Consider the following 19048-nt stretch of genomic DNA (forward strand, 5'->3'; position numbering starts at 1 on the left):
GATTCAGTTCCCAACACCCACATCAAGTGGCTCACAAACACCTATAACTTCTGTTTCAGGACATCCAACACTGAATGTTGGTTACCATGGGCACCTGAATGCATGTGATATACATACACATCCCCAGACACACATGCGCACGCATAAAATAAATAACAATGTTTAAAGTCTTTAAACATCGTCTCACCCTTCCAATATACCACAGCCTTCTGAAGGAGCCTCAGAGCCATGGGGACTAGAAACTTCCAGGATGTTGTTTTCCAGTTGGCAGTAGGCTTCTCCTTCACAAAATGTGGGGCACCCAGAGTAACTTTGGTTTGGAGTATTTCAAAATTCCACGCAGCATTGCAAACAGTAATTTCCTTTTCTCAGGAGTCTGGAGGTCCCTCCCCCATCTTTCCTTCCTTTGTGAGCCAGCAGAAAATGTTAGACTAAGTCGCCTAGCCAACGTGCAGACAAAGTGCTTGGAGGAAGAAGCCAGCAACATCAAGCTTAAACCCTAGGAGAGCGGTGCTGAGGGAGTACTGTGTTCTCCCATTCCCAAACTCAGGATGTGTTGTCAGCTGAGAATTCAGCACTAATGACAAAGGACTTTGATGTCATTCCCACTAGCAAATGGGCTTGTTTTCAGCTTTATAAAGCAACCAAAATGATTGAAAAGAATTACGATGTTTAGAAATGAAAATGTTTTTAGGAGCTATCGCCCAACCGCCGCCCTTGGAATTGAGTATTACACTTTACTGAAAATAAAAGCTGTAAAGTGTCACACGGCCTCTCTCAATGTCTATGGAAAGAACCTGAAAGACCCAGCAGGGTTTTATAACCCTCAATAGGTTTAACCAAATCTTTGTGGGTTTTTTTTTTTCCAAACGCAGTGCAACCTTCAAATGACTCCATTACACCAAAACACTTATGACTTAGACTGCTAAAAGAACATGTTTAAAAGCAAATACAAGCCCTTTGAGATAAAATACCAGTGTTACTGCCCTTTAAACAAAAAAAAAATCTAGAGAGACACTATCAAAGCAATTTTTACAGACAATAGCATTGAAAGCATTATAAACTATTATGAAAGCTCAGAAATGTTCAGGGTGTGGTAACGCATGCCTTTAGCCCCAGAATTTAGGAGGCTGAGGCAGGTGCATTCCAGGACAGCCAAGGCTACACAGAGAAACCTTATCTCAAAGAAAAGAGCTTAGGAATTTATTAAAATTAATGGCAATAATAGTCATCACCATCACAAGAATCATCGACAGAATCGTCTGTAGCATCATGGAGACAGTCATCTCAGTCCTTGCTGTCTTTAGTGGACAGAATGCTTACACATGCCTGGTGCCTTTTTTTAGTTCAACCACGAAGGGCCTCATTTGTTCCCACTTGACAAGTTGGCCAGGGTGACACAGGCCCCCAAGCCAAAACTGTCCTTCCAATCCTGGCCCTTGCTCTGGGTATCTCTTGGAACTTGGGTAAATTATCTTAGCCTCACACACTTCATTCTCATTCTGTGTAAATGGAAACAATAACATCGACTTCACAGGGTAGCTGTGAGAATTAATTAAAAAGTGCTAGAGATATGTGACATGCTTAGAATAGTGTCTCCTGCTGTTGCTAAATATTAGTAATCAACTCAGAGATAATGAGACCGAGGCATGGGGATCCTACATAGCTTCTCTAAGTCACACTGCTGGTAAATGTTGAAGCTTGAGTTTTAACCCAGCCAGACTGACTATAGAGCTCATACCCTTAACCATCACAAAAAAGCACTTGTATTTTCCCAAAATGTATATTTCTATATTTATATCTAGGAAACGAAGAAAGCTTATCAATTAAGGCAAGTGACTCCGGTGGCTATGTGTTGACAGAGGTTTTTGTCCTGCTCAGTTCCTGCAGTCATTAAGTTCCAAAGAAATGCACAGAGGTCTACATTAATTATAGAACTGATTGGCCTAGTATCTCAGACTTCTTATTAACTCATAACTTATAGTAGCCCATTATTCTTGTCTATGTTAGCCACGTGACTCGGAACCTTACTCAGCAAGACAGTCACATCTTGCTTTCTCTGTGTCTGGGTCATAACTGCAGACTGAGCTTTCTTCTTCCAGAATTTATTGTCTATAAGTGTTTGTTTACATTTAAAAAGGATATGATATAGATATGAATAATTTGCATTGGCATGGATCTTAGTTTATTGATACAAATTTAAGGTGAATTCTGTTATATGTATATTTCTGCTCTTGATTAAGGTATCATGTTTGTGTAGCTAATTTAAAAATGTAATGTATAATTAAAAGATATAGGTTAATAGATAATAGTATAGATATAGATAATATATAGATAATAGATAATACCTATAATAGTCAAGCTTGTAGTCATGTTAGTTAGATTTTCTAGATGTTAAGAGGTATATTTCAGTTAGATAGATATTCTTCAAATCTTTCAGAGACCTTCAGAATATGATATTTAAAATGTTTAAGAACTTAAAACTTTTCATGACAGTGAGACACATCTGATCCTGGCAGCACCAAGCTACTTCAAGAGGATGATGGGCACTGAAGAGGCTCCTTATGGAGTTGGTTGACCATTTGGCAAGAAACTGCTCTTGCCTAGACTGCTTGATAAACTGGACATGCAGGACCTGCAGAAAAATGACTGCTAAACTTGCCTAAAAGTGAGAAATCCTTCAAGGTTCCTGCTTCATAAAAGAGTCTGCTAGACATTCTGAGGACACACACACACACACACACATAAATGTGATGGACAAACTGCCAGTACAGATGGAACTGTCTTTGAAATTTCCTGCTTCATGAAAAAATCTGCTGGATACTATGGGCCTGTAGGCTGAAGATGAATGCCCCAACGGTACAAAAAAACTTTGGGTGACTATCCAGGCAGTGAGATGTCTCTGTCAATTCTAGAGTTTTGGAAGTTGCTTACAATGCACTTCCTGTTTACTTAGGTACTATTATATCCTTCTGGAGTTTTTAATGGAGATAAAGAATAGATAGATATTTATAGTTATAGTTTTCCTTAGTTATGATAAAAGATAAAGTAAATAAAAATATTGTAACTGTAATTCTTGCTTGATAACTCTTTTGTTATTTTACTATGTTAAAGCCTTCCTTTTTATTTAAACAGAAGAGCGAAAATGGTGTGGTAGGTCCTTCTGTCTGTGTGTTACTTTTATTGGTTAATGAGTAAAGAACTGCTTTGAGCCTATGGCAGGGAAGGACAGAACTAGGTGGGGAAAGCTAGGCTGTATGCTGGGAGAAAGAAGTGTGGAGTTAGAAAGAAGCCTTGGAACCGTGCAGACAGATGCTGGGAACTTTAGCCCGTAAGCCACTGTCATGTGGAGATACACAGATTAATAGAAATGGGTTAAATTAATATGTAAGAGATTAGCCAATAAGAAACTAGAGCTAATGGGAGAAGCAGAGACTTAATACAGTTTCTATGTGATTACTTTGGGTCTAAACTAGCCAGGTGGCCAGGAACCAACAAGTGGCCTCCCTTCTCCAACAGCTATAGAGTTCAATGACTAAGTACCCAGAATGCCAAAGATGTCTACATAGTACAGACAACACTGAAAACCAGGGAGATCGCAGATGTGCCATGGTCCTCATTTCCTAGAAAGAACAAATAAACACACAATAACATTCTAACTTAAAGAAGCAAGACACAATTTCCAAAACAAAAAGAACATTTTAAAATAGTCTTCACAGGCTCCAGGAACAAGGCATCCCTTTAAAATGCAGAGCTGCTCACAAGCGCAGGCCCAGAACTCCATGGCAAAGCACCTTCCCACCACATTTTGTGCTCTGTGCTACCCCCACTTCAGGCACCATCCTAACAGCGCAGCGTTCACCTTGTGATGGAAAAACACTTAAGACAAGTTTCCTTAAGGCAGGCTAAAAAAGTTAAAACATTTGATTTATTATTATTTTCATGCACGTCTTTCATTCCTTTGTAGTTTTAGAAATGCTGTGTCCTGGAGCTGGAGAGATGGCTCCATGTTTAGAAGCACGCGCTGTTCTTGGGGAGCACCTAAATTTAGCAGCTAACTGTAACTCCAGCTATAATTTCTGACTTTTCTCCAGCACTTGGGCATCTGTATTCCCATGCACCATCCCCACAAACAACACACAATCACACACAGACTCATATACACACATACATACACAGACTCACACACACATACATCCACTCACACACACATACATACACTCACATACATACATATACACACACTCACACTCACATACACACACTCACACACACATACATACACTCACATACATACATACACACACACTCACACTCAAACACATATACACATGCACACAGATAATTAAAAATAAAAGTAAAGATGGTGTTCTACTTGGCTTGGCAGATTCCTAGTAAGAGGTACAGCAAAGAAGAAATGTATTTGTACCATAAGCAGTGAAAGCTAAAATTCATTGTTTGCACTGTATTTTATAATAAGCAGGATTAAAGTTTCTGGTTGTTTTCCTGTACTGAAAATCTCCATGCAACTATAATAATGAAGCAAATTAATGAAAGAGAAGCAAAGAAAACCTCCTTATAAATAGCACAGAGCTATTTGGAATATAGGAGCTGGGCTATGAAAGCTTCTGGGTTGATAACAAAACAGCCACTTTTCTAAGGCAAAAGTCAAGTATCCAATTTCTATTCACTCGATCTGAATGAGTTCCTATACAATATGCCTCTCAGTGTGATCTGCGTGTCACTCTGTTAAAAACAGAAAATAGCTAAACTTTTAAACTGGTCAGTCAGGTGCAGAAGGAAATAGCAAGCCAGCTTCATGTCAAAAACTGTCCTAATAGCAGGACAGGAGGACATACGAGAAGTAATACCTGCTCACCTTGCCAGGGAAAATGCAAAGCTTGGTAAATCTGAGCAACAGAAGAACGTACATATTCCCCAACATCAAGAGATGAAGGTGTATCAAACTCATCCTGTACTACTGAAACACACACACACACACACACACACAAACACAGAAACACATGTAAAATTCCAGAATACTAATGAGATAGAACTCTAAGAGGAAAGGCTTTTAAATCAACTAAGGCAATCATATCTCATAAGATAAGGCCATACACGTTCCTGAGTATTTAGCAGAGATAGCCAGTCAGAAAAGGCAAAGAGGACAGAAACAAGGGAGTGCGGAGTTAAAACAGTGAGATTATGCACATAGAAAATAATCCACATAAGAAAAAAAACATGTGAACCACATATTTTGCCACTGACATCAGTATAATAGTTGAATGTACTACTATAATTAGAAAGAAAATTAATTGGCTCTTTTGTTCTTTTCCTTGGCTAGACTGCTACTTTAATTTCTACCCCAGGAAAATTAATTAATAGGACTTGCAAAACTCTAAAATAATAATGAAAATTCAGAATTCCACGTGCAATTTTATAAAGTATTTCACTTGTTTTACCCTGTGTCATGCACCATGTCATATTGCCTGCGAGCCTAATTCACTTACTTTATGAGACACTTTCGTACCACATTAATTTGCCATGTTTGTGCTTATACCTTCTTGCATGTATACAGCACTGTACTAATAGGTTTTAAGTTTCGGCTCCTAAAGCAAGGTTCAAGACTTAACTCCCAGGACTAGTGAGTGAGACTTAGAAATGGGGGTCTGTGCAGGTGATCAAGTAAAGAAAAGGTCATTACGGTGGCCCAGCATCCAATACAAAGGGAAACCCTGGACAAAGGGGCAGACATGAGAGAAGAATGCCAGCAATGAAGATGTGAAGAACAGAGAACATCTACAAGCCAAAGAATGTCTCAAACAACAAGGTAAGAGAGGGGTGTGAGACAGAGCATGCCCAGACACTCTCAGAAGGACCCAAACCAGCCAACACACGACTCTCGTTGCTCTAACAGAATACTCTACTTTTCTAACGAAAAGAAACTCAGTTTCTCACAGCTCTTGAGTTCAGGGAGTCTAACGTCAAAATCTTCTTGCTTCATTAACCCATGATGGAAAGCAAGGGTGAGAGAGGGCCTGAGAAAAAAACAAGACTGAGCTCACAGCCTGAAGCGCTCTGCTATTGGCACTGTAGTCCTGAGGGCTTCATTCGTACAACTTAACTACCTCTCGTTCGGTTCCACAACCAAACACAGTCACGTAGAGAGTTCTTTCCAGTGCATTCTTGTGGGGGGGACATGCATAAACCCCAGCAGACTCCTAACTTCTGGAACTATGAGGTAATAGTTTCAGTTGTTTAAGCTACCCATTGTGGTATGTCTGGCCCCATAGTTTTAGGAAATAAACACATATGTTTATTTAGAGATGGAGCTGGTCAAAGCTTAAGGGTGGCTGGGAACCAGGAAGCCAAATGGCAGCCCAGAAGCCCTGAAGTAGGACTCTACACTGCAGGCAAAGACACAAGAGGGGGTGGGAAGTACCCTCATGTGAAGTATGAAAAAGAATGTCCTTAAAGCACGCTTTCCAGGCGGACTTTACCTACTCCTGGCAACTGCACCGTGATGATGAGGAGGATTTTCATCTCCCATCCGTAACAGAATCTCACAGTTGACGCTCTGAGCGTTTGGCAACCCCCACCCTTTTTCTCCCACGCACACTGGGGTTCCAAGAACCACACTGACAAATGACAATTTTCGGCGTGCTAAATATTTGGTGGAAAGGAGGTCTTTTTTTGCTTCTGTTCAGCTATGCATCAGAGAGCGGCCTTGAAACTCCTTTATCTTCAAGACCAAACTGATTTCCATACTCACCCTGAAACTCATTATCTCAAAAGATTATGGAACATAAACACGTATATACACAGTGAGACTATAAGATTGTACACTCATTCAAATTATAAAGTATGTATATATGTTTATGAACAATTTCTGGATAATGTTTAATCATATTATAATATAATACAATATAATATATAACGTACATTTCTATTATATAGTATATAATATAATAATTAAGGTCCTATGATTATTACCCATGCTGGTTTTTTTTCACTTTGTGTGATTTTAAATGGTGTTTGCCTTCACACCTACTTGATCATCATCAGATTACTCCAGCACGTGGCAGAGGTCAGGAGTACGCCCTCCACAAACATGAGGCTAAGCAAGTAGTGATATCAAAGCTTTCCTCCAAAACCAGAAACTCCTCGTCAGTATTTTAACTTGAAACAATGGTGGCTCATTAGAGCCAGTGCCTATTCAAGGGACTCCAAGAAAAAGGCAAAAATGGAACCACACAGACCATGTAGGCTAAGGCACTCAGTGAGCCATGTAAGAGGGAATAACCCAAGAGAACTTGGAAAAGAAAAAGAGCAAACGAACAAACAAAAAGAAAACAAAAAAAAAAGAAAACTTGAAAGAAGCAATGGAAACAGGATGATAGGAAGAAGAGAAAAGGTGAATCAATGTGCGGCCAGAAAGGGAATAGACCGGGTGAATGTCTACAGAAATCCCAGAGAAAGGCCTTCGCTAAACAATAACGGAGAAGAGGGTTGAGTGAAGGCTGAGGCCCTTCAGTTGGCCTGATAAGACTCATCACTGACAGGAGGACAAGTGCTTGTCGCTGTCAGTTCTTGAGCCGGGGGCGATGTGATGAAGGCGCTCTTCTAGGAAGCTGTGCCAAGACCGGCTGAGTGGCAGAGCAATGGGAGATTAGGGCAGGTGTGGAATGTGACTCTGACACACTGCTCAGGATCAAAGAGGGCCCAAGGCTTTCAGTGTGGGGTAGCAAGATGACCTGGAGCCCTGTCTTGTCTCACTCCCACATTACTGGCCCCTCTGCATTTTCATTCTCTGGCAGGTGTCATGGTGGAGGTGCCAGATTGGAGTCAGAGTTCCTTTCCCTGCTTTAAGATCTCACATTTGTTCCTTTGGCTTTGTGGTTCGTTTCATGGCTAGCTCACCTGGCTCGCTGTGGCCTATTTACTCAGCAACAGCTCTCCTGATTGCATTACACAAGAGGATCCACCCTCGTTCTCTGTGTCTTATCTGTATTATTTTTCTTTAGGACTTGCTACCTCCCAGAAGTGTGTCTAATAACTACCTGTCACTACTCTTAACATGCCAGTTCACAAGTACAGAGGTCTCTGATATCGCGATCACAGTTTACTCACAGAAACTAGCACATAAATCTATGCAGAGACTCATAAAATGTCTGTCGAATAGATAAAGTCTCAACTTACCCTCACATTCAGTGGACAACAACACTACAATATTTTCTACCTTCACTGTTTTCTGGTACACATCACAAATGCCTCTCTCTCTTTCTCTCTCTCTCTCTCTCTCTCTCTCTCTCTCTCTCTCTCTCTCATGTGTTTTGCTATTTTGCCTGCATATATGTCTGTGAAACCCATGTCTGAAGAGCTCATGGAGGCCAGAAGAGGGTATCTTCTGGATCTGGAACTACAGACAGTTATGATCCACGATATGGGTTCTGGTACCTGAACCTAGGCTTCTAGCAGAGCCGCCAGTCCTCTTAACCAGTGAGCCACTTTTCCAGTTCATCACAGGTACATCTCACCTCTTCTACTTGCATGGACACAGCAGCTACTCAACTTCTTCAAGGGAAAGTTCCAGTGTATCACTTAGACAGATAATCTTCTCCACCACTCATATCAAATTCCCAGGTGCTACTTAAACATTTCCTGTTATTGTCTGGATAGTAGCTAAATTTTTAACACATCCAGGAACTTTCAGTATGAACTGAGCCAGGAGAAATCCAAATTCATCCAGTCCCATGACCAAAGGTTAGCCTCCATGACTTCAGTTCACCTTGCTACTTTCTGTAAGAGGTCTTCCGAACAAATAACACTTTCCTCTATATTCTTCCCACCCTTCCACAAACATACCCACCCAGTCATCAGCATTAGTCAAGCATTCCTTTTTCAGACGCCTGTTATGCAAGCCCACAAAAACACTGTGCAGTTCAGATCCATCTCCCTCTCTTCTAATATAAGTATTTGTAAATTTTTAATGTTCTACTGTGTACATGTAATTAATGGTGGTCTTTTTCCTTAACCCTTTACCCCATGATAGGATAGTTCATGTTTTCCCCTTATCATCTGAAATCAAGAATACTGTGTCAAGCTCGAAACAGAAGTTGGGGTTGTGCATTTGTCTAGCAGGCACGCGATCCGCAGACACAAGATCCTGGACTTCGTCCTTAGCACTGAGAAAATAAGCAGTAAGGAAGGGAGAGAGGGAGGGAGGAAGAGAAGAATAGTCTTCCATATGGCTAGCACTGAATATTTGTGAAATAAGTGTTAGGCAGTTTTTTGGGAACCAGAGAACTAGAAGGCACATTAATATACAAACATTCTACAAATACTGAAGTTGAAGGCGAATCTATCAATGGAAATCTATAATCTGATGGTGAGCTGCTATTAAACCAGAAGCAGCAAAGGGGAGCCCATGACAATACAAACTTTGGAACAGCTCTCAGGATGGACTGCAAAACAATGGGGCCAAGAGAACCTGCTCCATTAAGGAACTATACAGGAACCAGTTCGAACAATTTACTGAAACCGCATAGTTATGACTTAGGTAGCGACAGCAACTAGGTGAAAGGTTACATTTACATATCCTATTAACAGCGCCTTGACTCATCGTTCTGTTCTGGAAACATTTACCTTTACAAAAACCCATCCCAACTTTCTCTCCTTGGCATTTCCCATTCTAAAAGAAAGAGAAAAAAAAATCTCCAAAAAGTCTTTAGCTCCCTGGAAAATGTTTTAAAGAAATTTCCCTCTGGTCGATTAGGCAGCCAGTAATAGCTGAGTGAGGCAGGGGCCAGGAGAAAATGGCATCTAACAGGAAGAAACCACTTTGCTCCTGATTAAAGTTACTCAAGTGCAGCTGGAGAAGACGTCCACACTAGGACTTCTGAGCACTCCAGGGTCCCCTGGGTTGAAGGACAAGGCCTGCTTTTATAATCTCCGTTGTTAGTGCTTTACTTCCAAAACATTACAATCCATATAGTTCTAAGTTCTCTGGGGGGAAGGAAATGGTTTATTAGTTTGCTATTATTTCCTTACTGTGTACGTCTTTAAAGGAGGACTGGAGATTGATAAGCATGAGAAACAATCTGGTTTCCTTTCCGTCCATTGAACCTCCTCATGCAGAACGCAGCAAGAAGCTTGGCTTTGTTTCTGAGGGATGGGCACACCTACAATTTCAACAATGTCCTCCAGTTTTTCTGCCACCCATTTCCTAAACACCTGTCTACTAAAGGAAGCCAGAAGCTGGTGCAGATTTTCTCCCATGGTTAAAAGAATGACAATTCCCAATCCCATATAGTTTATAGGCAGGGGATGGAGGCAGAAGGAAACAGCAGCACTGGTAAGAACTGTGGCAAATGGAACAAGCAGAAACTGAAAGCCCATGGAAAGGCCGCTACCAACAGAGAAGAGGGATTGTAGGAGGGACCACAGGCCAGTCTCAAAAATCCGTAGAAATAATGCTTTAGAATCTATAGTTAAAATAAAAGACAATTAGCAAAGCAACATTTAAAAACTAAACAGTAAAATGCCACCGATAACAAACATCCGCTCTCTGCAATGGACTCCACACTGGTGCAAGCCTTAAGAGAGAGGAATCTGGGTCTTTCCCAAAAGTACCGAAATGTGAGGATAAGCTACAATGACAAGGATGTTTTGCTGTAACTAGTGATGCAAATAAGAAAAACATGTATAACCTTCAAAAACTGGTTTCTTTAAATCCTGCAGTTATCATAGTAATTCAATACTGAGTTACTGCGTTTAAAAGTTCCCAAATTACAGAGGGTAGCATCCTTAGTGGAGTCTGCGTTGTGGATACAGGTACTTAAAAAAACAAATCAATATTTAAACACTCTAAAATTCAAAAATTTTGAAACTTTCAATTAGTTTTTACAAAAGTAAAAAGTCATTGTTCTACAAATATGTTTAATATATTTTTTGTTTATTTATTATATACACAGTGTTCAGCCTCCATGTATGCCCTCAGGTCAGAAGATGGCACCAGATCTCATTACAGATGGTTGTGAGCCACCATGTGGTTGCTGGGAATCAAACTCAGGACCTCCAGAAGAGCAGTCAGTGCTCTTAACCTCTGAGCCATCTCTTGTTTAATATATTTTATTATCTCTTTAATCATGTGTATGTGTATAGATTTTCAGATGAGTGCAGGCGCCAGTGTTGACCAGAGGTCTTGGGATCTCTCCAGAGCTTGAATGACAGGTAGTTGTGAGCTTCCTAACAGGGCTCTGGTAACTAGACTCTGGTTTTCTGTGAGAGCAACATATCTGAAACCTACAGAATTTCTGTTATCACATGACTTCAAGACAACAGTGCCAATGACTTTTTATTTTTCCTTCCCAGCTAAGTATATTATATCCAAACTGAAACATTCCATCTATATAGAGAAATTCATGCAAATCTAACATAAAAACCAGCATCATACTTATATTGTCAAAATCATCAACTCCTCCTTACCATGAACACAGAAACAATCTCAAGTTTTAAACTAGTAATTCCCTGCAGTGACTGGCCAACCATGGCTATCAAACACATGAAACATGGGTAGTGCAACTCGGAAGTTGACATTTTAAAACTTTATTCCATTTTTTTATTAATGTAAACAGTATCGGTAATGGCTCTCCAAAACAACCAAGCTAGCATCTCATGGACATCAGGAGATGAGAAAAAAAAAATGCCTGGGTCAAAGAAAAAAGATGACACTACTCACAGAGAGAGTAACAGGAAGAGTGGCAATAGTTCCTGAAACCAATTCCCACATTAAGAGATGGCAGCCAAGTGGGACCTGAACACCCATTGACTCCTAATGGAGGAGGCGAACCCTGGGCTATAAAATTGGAATCTTGCATATTGTGCATTATATCTAACTTCTTTTTATTCTAACAAGAAAAAATATTACCTCTACATTTGAAGGTCATCTGTGATGTAAACGGTCTTGAGAAGAGACTATACAATGAAAACAATGTGTTCCTTTTTTTATAGATATGCAGAAATTTGGGTGACTGGTAAAGAATCACCTCTGAACATGTTAGTAACACAAATATCTCAGAAATCTACCATCTCTCCATCTCAGGTAACTTGCTTGTGACCATCATTAAATCTTGCTAGTACTTCAAGCTTTCAAAATTATTATCCTTCTTTCACTACTGCCTCCTCCTAAGTGTTCTCTACACGGGACCCAGAACGTACCTGGTAACACCAGTCCAATTGTGCCAATACTATTTCAATCTTCACTGTCACCTACCGGCTTTCAGAATCAACTGCCCTCAGTCAGTTTCACTATGCTGGGTGTTGTCACTTTGTGTCTACCTGTGGGCATGTCCCCAGACTGTCCTTCTAAAGAATGTGTGTTAAGCCAAACGAAACTTCTTTCACCTTTATAGTTAGGAAAATGTAATGTAGTGGCTTGGATTGAATTACACTTACTGATCTATTTAGCTTCTTTTACACAATAGTATTTTTAAAAAATATTTGATCATTTCACATTTTGAAATATTTCATAAATATAAATCTTAAGTCCCTCTCTTAAAACTCTCAACACCTGATAATTGCTGGCTTCCAACTCAACCTGAAAACACTTGGCTGGTTCACCTTTAACAAGGTCTGGATTTCCCGGATGTCCTTCCTGCTCACATTTATTTCCTTGTTCACACTATTCATTAGACTTCCATTCTCAAGTTCCTGGGGATCTGGAACATCTTTCAACTCTCCAAACATTTGGGGTCTTCATGTTTCAGATCTTAGTAGACTCCCTTCCTCTGACATTTTCACTGACCACTGCCTACCACCAACCCAAAGAATAAAGAGGATGCTTTTTATGCTTGAGCATTCAGGACCTGACATTCCATCATGTCTTACACAATTTAGATGAGGAAGATCTACTTCAGAATATTCTGGCTACATATTTATGCATGACATGCATTATTTTTAATTTTGGCCCTTTGAATTGCCATTCCCTCCTCCACCCCAAATTTAATGGCAAGTGATGCTCAAAAGAGTCTCCTGGTTAGTGTAGCTCGTGGATCTAATCTTTACAAGAGTTCACTTACATAAGTACTTCCATTACTCCCATTTTGTTGATGATAAAACTGAGTGGTTTGAAAACTTAAATAACTTTCCAAGAATAAAGGACAGATAAATACTTGGGGAACAATTCAGACCCACCAGACCCCAAAGCCAAAAACTTTTAGCCATACCTTATTTACAAACAGATTATTTATTGTGCCCTGGATAATGCAAGACCACATAAGGGTTAGAAATAAACCACAGAACTATGCATCTGACAATTGGAATTATAACTCTATTCCTGCCACCAGCTATGTGTTTAACCTTACATCAGTTGCGGGTCTTCATCTCAGCAATATGAAATAATTAGATGTTAGGCATGATCACAGGTCTATAATCAGCATTCAATAGCCTGAGTTAGGAGGACCATAAATTTGATGTTAGCCTGATCTGTATACCAAGCTCCATTTTAAAATAAAACAAGAACAAACAAGCAAAAACAAAAGACCTAGGAGAGAGATAATAAAATGACTACAGTTTCTCCAAGTAGACTTGATAGCACACAACACCAAGAACAATTTATTCATAGACTGTCTGGTCTATTTTTATATAGTTTTAACAATTAGCTCGCCCAGCCGAAAGGAGTTAAAGGGAAGAGAGTTCATACAGAACAAGAAGCTCTCAAGCGTGTTATTCATGGCTATTTCATCAAACCACACAGTTACCAAGGCAATGATAAGAATCTTTAATCTCATTTTATGAATAGGATAACAAATATACTGTGCTATAAGGGAGGCAGCAAAGTTAACACTACATCCCTCAGGCTGTCCTTCAGCCTGCCATACTTCATTGTGTGGCTTCAATCAATTCTCAAAGGCCTACATGCATGCAGCATAAGAAACTCCCCCAACAGGTAGTTATATTCTCATTAGAACTAGGGAAAGAATCCATGTCATTACATCACGTGAAATGCAACTTAGTTGGAAGGGAAGGCCGGGATCAGTCTTTTCCAAACAGACATCTTACTTATCCTGTGCTCTAAGCTTAATAATTAATAATAATTATTATTATTAATTTGTTTTAAAATAATTCTCACTGGTGACTACATTAACCTTTTTAAAATTAAAAAGCATTTAGAATAATGATGATGATGATTTATTATTATTATTATGTGTTTGGTTTGGTTTGGTTGGTTTTGGAGTTTTTTTGCTGTTGTTGTTTCTTGTTTGCTTGTTTTTTTTTTTTTTAGGTAAAATTCAAAGAAACGGCTTTCATTTAACTTCTTAAGTCAGGTTTGCAGAGCCAATCCAGAGTTCATCCAACATTTACGTATCTGTGGTGGTCTGAATAAGAAATGTCCCCCACAGGTTTAGTGTAGTGGTATTTCATTTGTATTTTAATAACTAAAGCTTGCCTGAAGGTCAGTGCAAAGCAGCCACACTAGTCAGCCATACAGGCCAAGCAGTGGTGGCACACACCTTTAATCCCAGCAGCCACACTAGTCAGCCATAGAGGCCGGGCAGTGGTGGTGGTATATACACTCTTATCCCAATCACTAGAGAGGAATATAAGGCAGGATGAGACAAGAACTCGCTATTTTTCTGAAGGTTTCACTGAGGTAAGAGCTCTCTAGTGGCTTGGCTGCTTTGTTCTTGTGATCTTCAGATTGAACCCCAATATCTGTCTCTTGGTTTTTATTAGTCGTGCTACAGTTTAGTATCTGAATACTGGGTCCTTGGCGGGTGGAGTTGTTTAAAAATGCTACAGAGAGTGTAGGGTATGGGACTCTGTCTTTGGTAAGTTGCTTTTTGATCATGGTGCTTTATCACTGTAACAAGAAAGTAGCTAAAAGTGTTTGAGCGTGTCTGTTAAAAACTGTACGTTTGTGGGTGGACATGTGGGTGGCTGCATGGGACCGTAATTGAGTTTGATCCCTAAAACCCAGCGTGTACTGTGATTTCCAACTATGTGCCTCCCCACAATCAAATGAATTAATATAATAAGGCTATTTTAAATTACGGTCATAAAAACAAAACAGAAACCCTACACTCTCTAGTTATTCTTTAGAAACTATCGTTTTCTTCCCAAGTGCATGAGAAAAACATGGATGTGGACCCAAAGCCAATTGATGCTTTGGTTGAAATGATGACAGTCTTTTAATATTTTCTTACCACATAATAATCTAATAGCAGGGGTTCTCAACCTGAGGATCATGACCCCTTTGGGGGGGCAAAGGACCCTTTCACACGGGTCGCATATTAGATGTCTTGCACATCTGATTACATTATGCATTATGATACACAACAGGAGCAAAATTACAGTTATAAAGTAGCAACGAAATAATTTTATGCTCGGGGGGCTACCACAATATGAGAAACTGTATTAAGCGATCGCAGCATTTGGAAGGTTGAGCACCATTGTCTTACAGAATGCTTTTCTAAACTTTGGCTCTAAAAAAATTAATTTTCCAAATGTACCTCTATTTGGTGAAAAATGAGCAAAGTGCATCCTTAGGGAACCTGGTATTTATTCCAATCTGTGAGTCAGCTTCACCAAATCATGATCCAAAAGGGCCTCGGATAGTATATTCTTGACGGCATTGTACCAGCCAGATATAGTTATTAGCCTATGTTGGATCCATATAAAGATATGTTTAGAAAGCCCTTAAGGGCAAGAAATATATTCCATTCTTGCTCTTTAAAGCGCCCAGCAGACTGTATTGCACAAGACATGGACTCGTGAAAATGTCTATTAAATTGGGAATATGTGAATGACAGAATTTGCCATTTAATACAAAGTGTAAATCTGACTCTCTCAGTTCTTTCCCCTTAAGGCAGATAGAAAGACGTTAAACAATGACTCTGATGCCTGTGATTATCAAGTTCAGATACTACGTATTTGAACTCACTTTATAAAGATGAAGACTTGGGGGGGGGGCGCTGGAGAGACGATGGCTCAGCGGTTAAGAGCATTGGCAACTCTTCCAGGCCCTGAGTTCGATTCCCAGTAGCCACATGGTGGCTCACAAAGATGACGATTTTCTTTCAAAACTAAATTTAAATTTACTTACAGGATGGAAACAAGACTGTAGAGAAAACAAAGCACCCGAAGCAAACAAAGTTCTTAAGCATAAAGGCTGAGGCAATAGTGTCTTCTTGGTAGTCGAATTTCTATAATTATGGGGATAGAGATTCACAGCTCGGACACAGGGTTTGCTGAGTAAAGGGCAGTTTCAACTCTGAACACCATTTAACCGCTTCCAGAAGATGCATGCTGTGCCTCTCAGGCTTAAAGAGCTCCAGGCCAAATCATTCAGAATTATCACCACATCTCAGCTTTAACACGGAACTCCGACCCTCAAGATACGGAGGTTCATTAGACAAGAGACCTAGACTCAAAACCACCACATCACACCCCTAAATCGTCCCAACAGGCTCTAAGCAGAACAGCATATATTTTGTTCAGGACAACAGAGAGTATGATGGGAGAGTACCAAGGCCACACAGAGGAGGTGACCCAAGCAGACTGAATTAGTATAGGAAGTGGCTGGCGGGTGCTTTCCATCCTGCCTAGCGGAGCAAGCACTCTTCCCTGGCATATTACACACACACACACACACACACACACACACACACACACACACTAAGGCTGGCAAATCGGCGGGGAGAGAGCAGAGCTGGGCAGGCACACCGCAGCGATGAGGACAGGTAATTCGCAAGCTTCCTGGCACTTGCCAGGACTTCAGCGCCCCAGTCGCTATTCCACTGCCCTGTCCCTCTCAACCTTCGTGGCAGCCCCTACGACCCCCAAACTAAGTCCTAAGGACCGGTCCGGGGTCCCGCGAGGGTCCCCACTGTCACTTAGAGTTGTTTAAAATGGGACAAAAGCAAACCAAGGCGAATGAACAAAAGCGACCCAAAAGGCGAGGGCGCAGTTAGGGGCGACGGTGAGGACAGTAGGAGAGGAGAACGCGGTGGCGCTGACAACCCCGGGACTGGGGAACGCCAGGAAGGCTCGGGACGCCAGATGCCCTGACCCGGGCCGCGCCTGAGGAAATCCACCGCGGTCCCCGCGCCAGGAAGCGGAGGGACCAGCAGCCCGATCCCCGCCCGGCCTCTGCCCAACTTCCGCGCCCCGCTCCGCGCCAGCCCCGCTTCCCTCCGCGCCCCGCACGGGTCGCACCAACCTGCGCGGCCGCAGGCTCTCTCCGGGACGGAAGCCCGAGCCCGCGGGCGGCGGGCGGAGTTAGTTGGAGGCTCCGGTTCCCTGGGCGGGGACAGGTTGAGCACGCGGCTCCCGCGGCTGTCCCGGCTGCCTGGCTCCGTAGTCCCAGGTCGCGCTCTGGGTTCCCGGACCTCCCTGTCCCTCCCCCTGGGGCGGCTCCCGGCTGCGCCCCTGCCTCCGCTCCGCCTCCAACCCTCCCTCCAAGCCCAGCGCGGGCCGGCCAGCTGCCTGGTAGCGCGTGGCGGGTGTCCGGACTCACGTGCGAACCAGAGGGCTGCAAGTCGTCCAAGGACCCCTCTGGAGGGTGGAGAAGGCCAGGCCCGAAAGTCTCTGGGACACCGCGGCGCCCTGGGTCCTTTCAGGCCAGCCCGGTTCAGTGGCTGCTCCAGCTGAGGGGAGGGAGGCGGAGGATGATGTCCGAGTCGCCCTCCGCCAGGCTTTGGGTTCCGAGGCTGTTTCATGAGTGAGTGGGGGATCCTCCCTCCCCCCGCGCCCTCCGGTCTGGAGCTCTGCTAAGCCTTGCGCACCCGGAGATAGGACGCCTGGTTTCGAACCCTTAGCAGAGGGGTAATTTCAATAGAAGTCACCTCCCGCAGCCAGGTTCCCGAATTCGGGCCATAGGCTTGCCGGCCAGTACCCAGAAGCATGCTTCTTCAGACTCCCCACCTCCACCTGGGGTCCCTTTCTGCTATGTCTTCCTACCCCTGGACATCATTCGGTTTGGGCATGCAGGGACCTGTGCCACAAGTAAGCACACAGATCAACCAGCGGAACCCCTCTGGATGTCACCCCAGAGCGAAAGAAACGGAGATGGATGACTTACAGCCGGAAATGTTATGTACTAGCAGAGGCTTAGTAATATGCATTACTAACCCCACACACAATTGAGACTTTGAAATGAAAATGGTATTTGACTCTCCCCTTGTGTGGCGGCTACTGGAGTGTTCATGGTGTCTATTCCCTCAAAGTCCTCTCTTTCTTTGAGTCCCACCTCGTCTTTCATCTTTATCTCATTCCAGATGCAGCCCTGAACTACCCTGTTTCTCCAGCTAACCGCTGGTCCTTCCATGAAGCGTCCTCTGCTTAGTTCTCTAGAGCTCAATTGGGCAGGATTAGGGGGGTTGGAAGAGGGGGGTCACTGAAGATGGGGAAGAAGTCCGCAGAATGTGGCGAGAAAGAAGGTGAAAAGAAAGAACTGGGGGAGCCAGGCCTGGCTCTTAAGCCACAGGGGAATTCATGGAAAGCTAATCTGTCTCTCAGGAGGGTAACTACTGTAATGGACTGTCCCCCACAGCATTTCCGGGCAACCATGGTGAGCCAGTGAGAAATCAGGTAGACCTGGCCAGGTTGAGCTCTCTTTCTCAACCCAAATTCCAAAACAATAAGTCTTTGATCCCAGACTCTCACCTAGAGATAAGAAATTCTTTGTGGAAACTGAATGTCATCAAAAGATGCAAGAAGCTGATTCAGCACACACACACACACACACACACACACACACACACAGAGAGAGAGAGAGAGAGAGAGAGAGAGAGAGAGAGAGAGAGAGAGAGAGAGTTAGAGAGTTGTGGACGAATTTAAAATATAGTCATTTCTGAGCAAGAAGATATAAGAAGATATCTTGGGATCAAAAGGTACTGAAATGAACTTGAAAAATAAACTCACCACAGCCAAAGAACACAGCTTCTTCACATTTAACACATACAATGTTTGTGCTTTTTGTTTATTTGTTATTTTGGAGAAGACACACACATTTATGAATGGCCATAAATATGGAGAGTACAGAAGA

The 19048-nt window shown here is 42.1% G+C and overlaps 1 protein-coding gene across 10 annotated transcripts in view; it reads right to left on the bottom strand.

The window, feature by feature from the left end:
- Pam (peptidylglycine alpha-amidating monooxygenase) overlaps positions 1-17385 on the bottom strand; it is a 296395-nt gene extending 279010 nt beyond the window's left edge. For 5 of the 10 annotated variants that reach the window (XM_041631786.1, XM_041631785.1, XM_041631783.1 and 2 more), the window contains exon 1: positions 17222-17385. The gene's annotated coding sequence lies outside the window, so the exon portion shown is untranslated. The remainder of the gene's footprint in view (positions 1-17221) is intronic. The other 5 variants (XM_041631782.1, XM_041631781.1, XM_041631777.1 and 2 more) reach the window with 2 other exon arrangements.
- Between the last annotated feature and the right edge of the window lie 1663 nt (positions 17386-19048).

This window comes from Microtus oregoni, unplaced genomic scaffold (assembly GCF_018167655.1).
Source record: "Microtus oregoni isolate MIOR12 unplaced genomic scaffold, Mior012 000038F_ref0000394, whole genome shotgun sequence".
NCBI lineage: Eukaryota > Metazoa > Chordata > Mammalia > Rodentia > Cricetidae > Microtus > Microtus oregoni.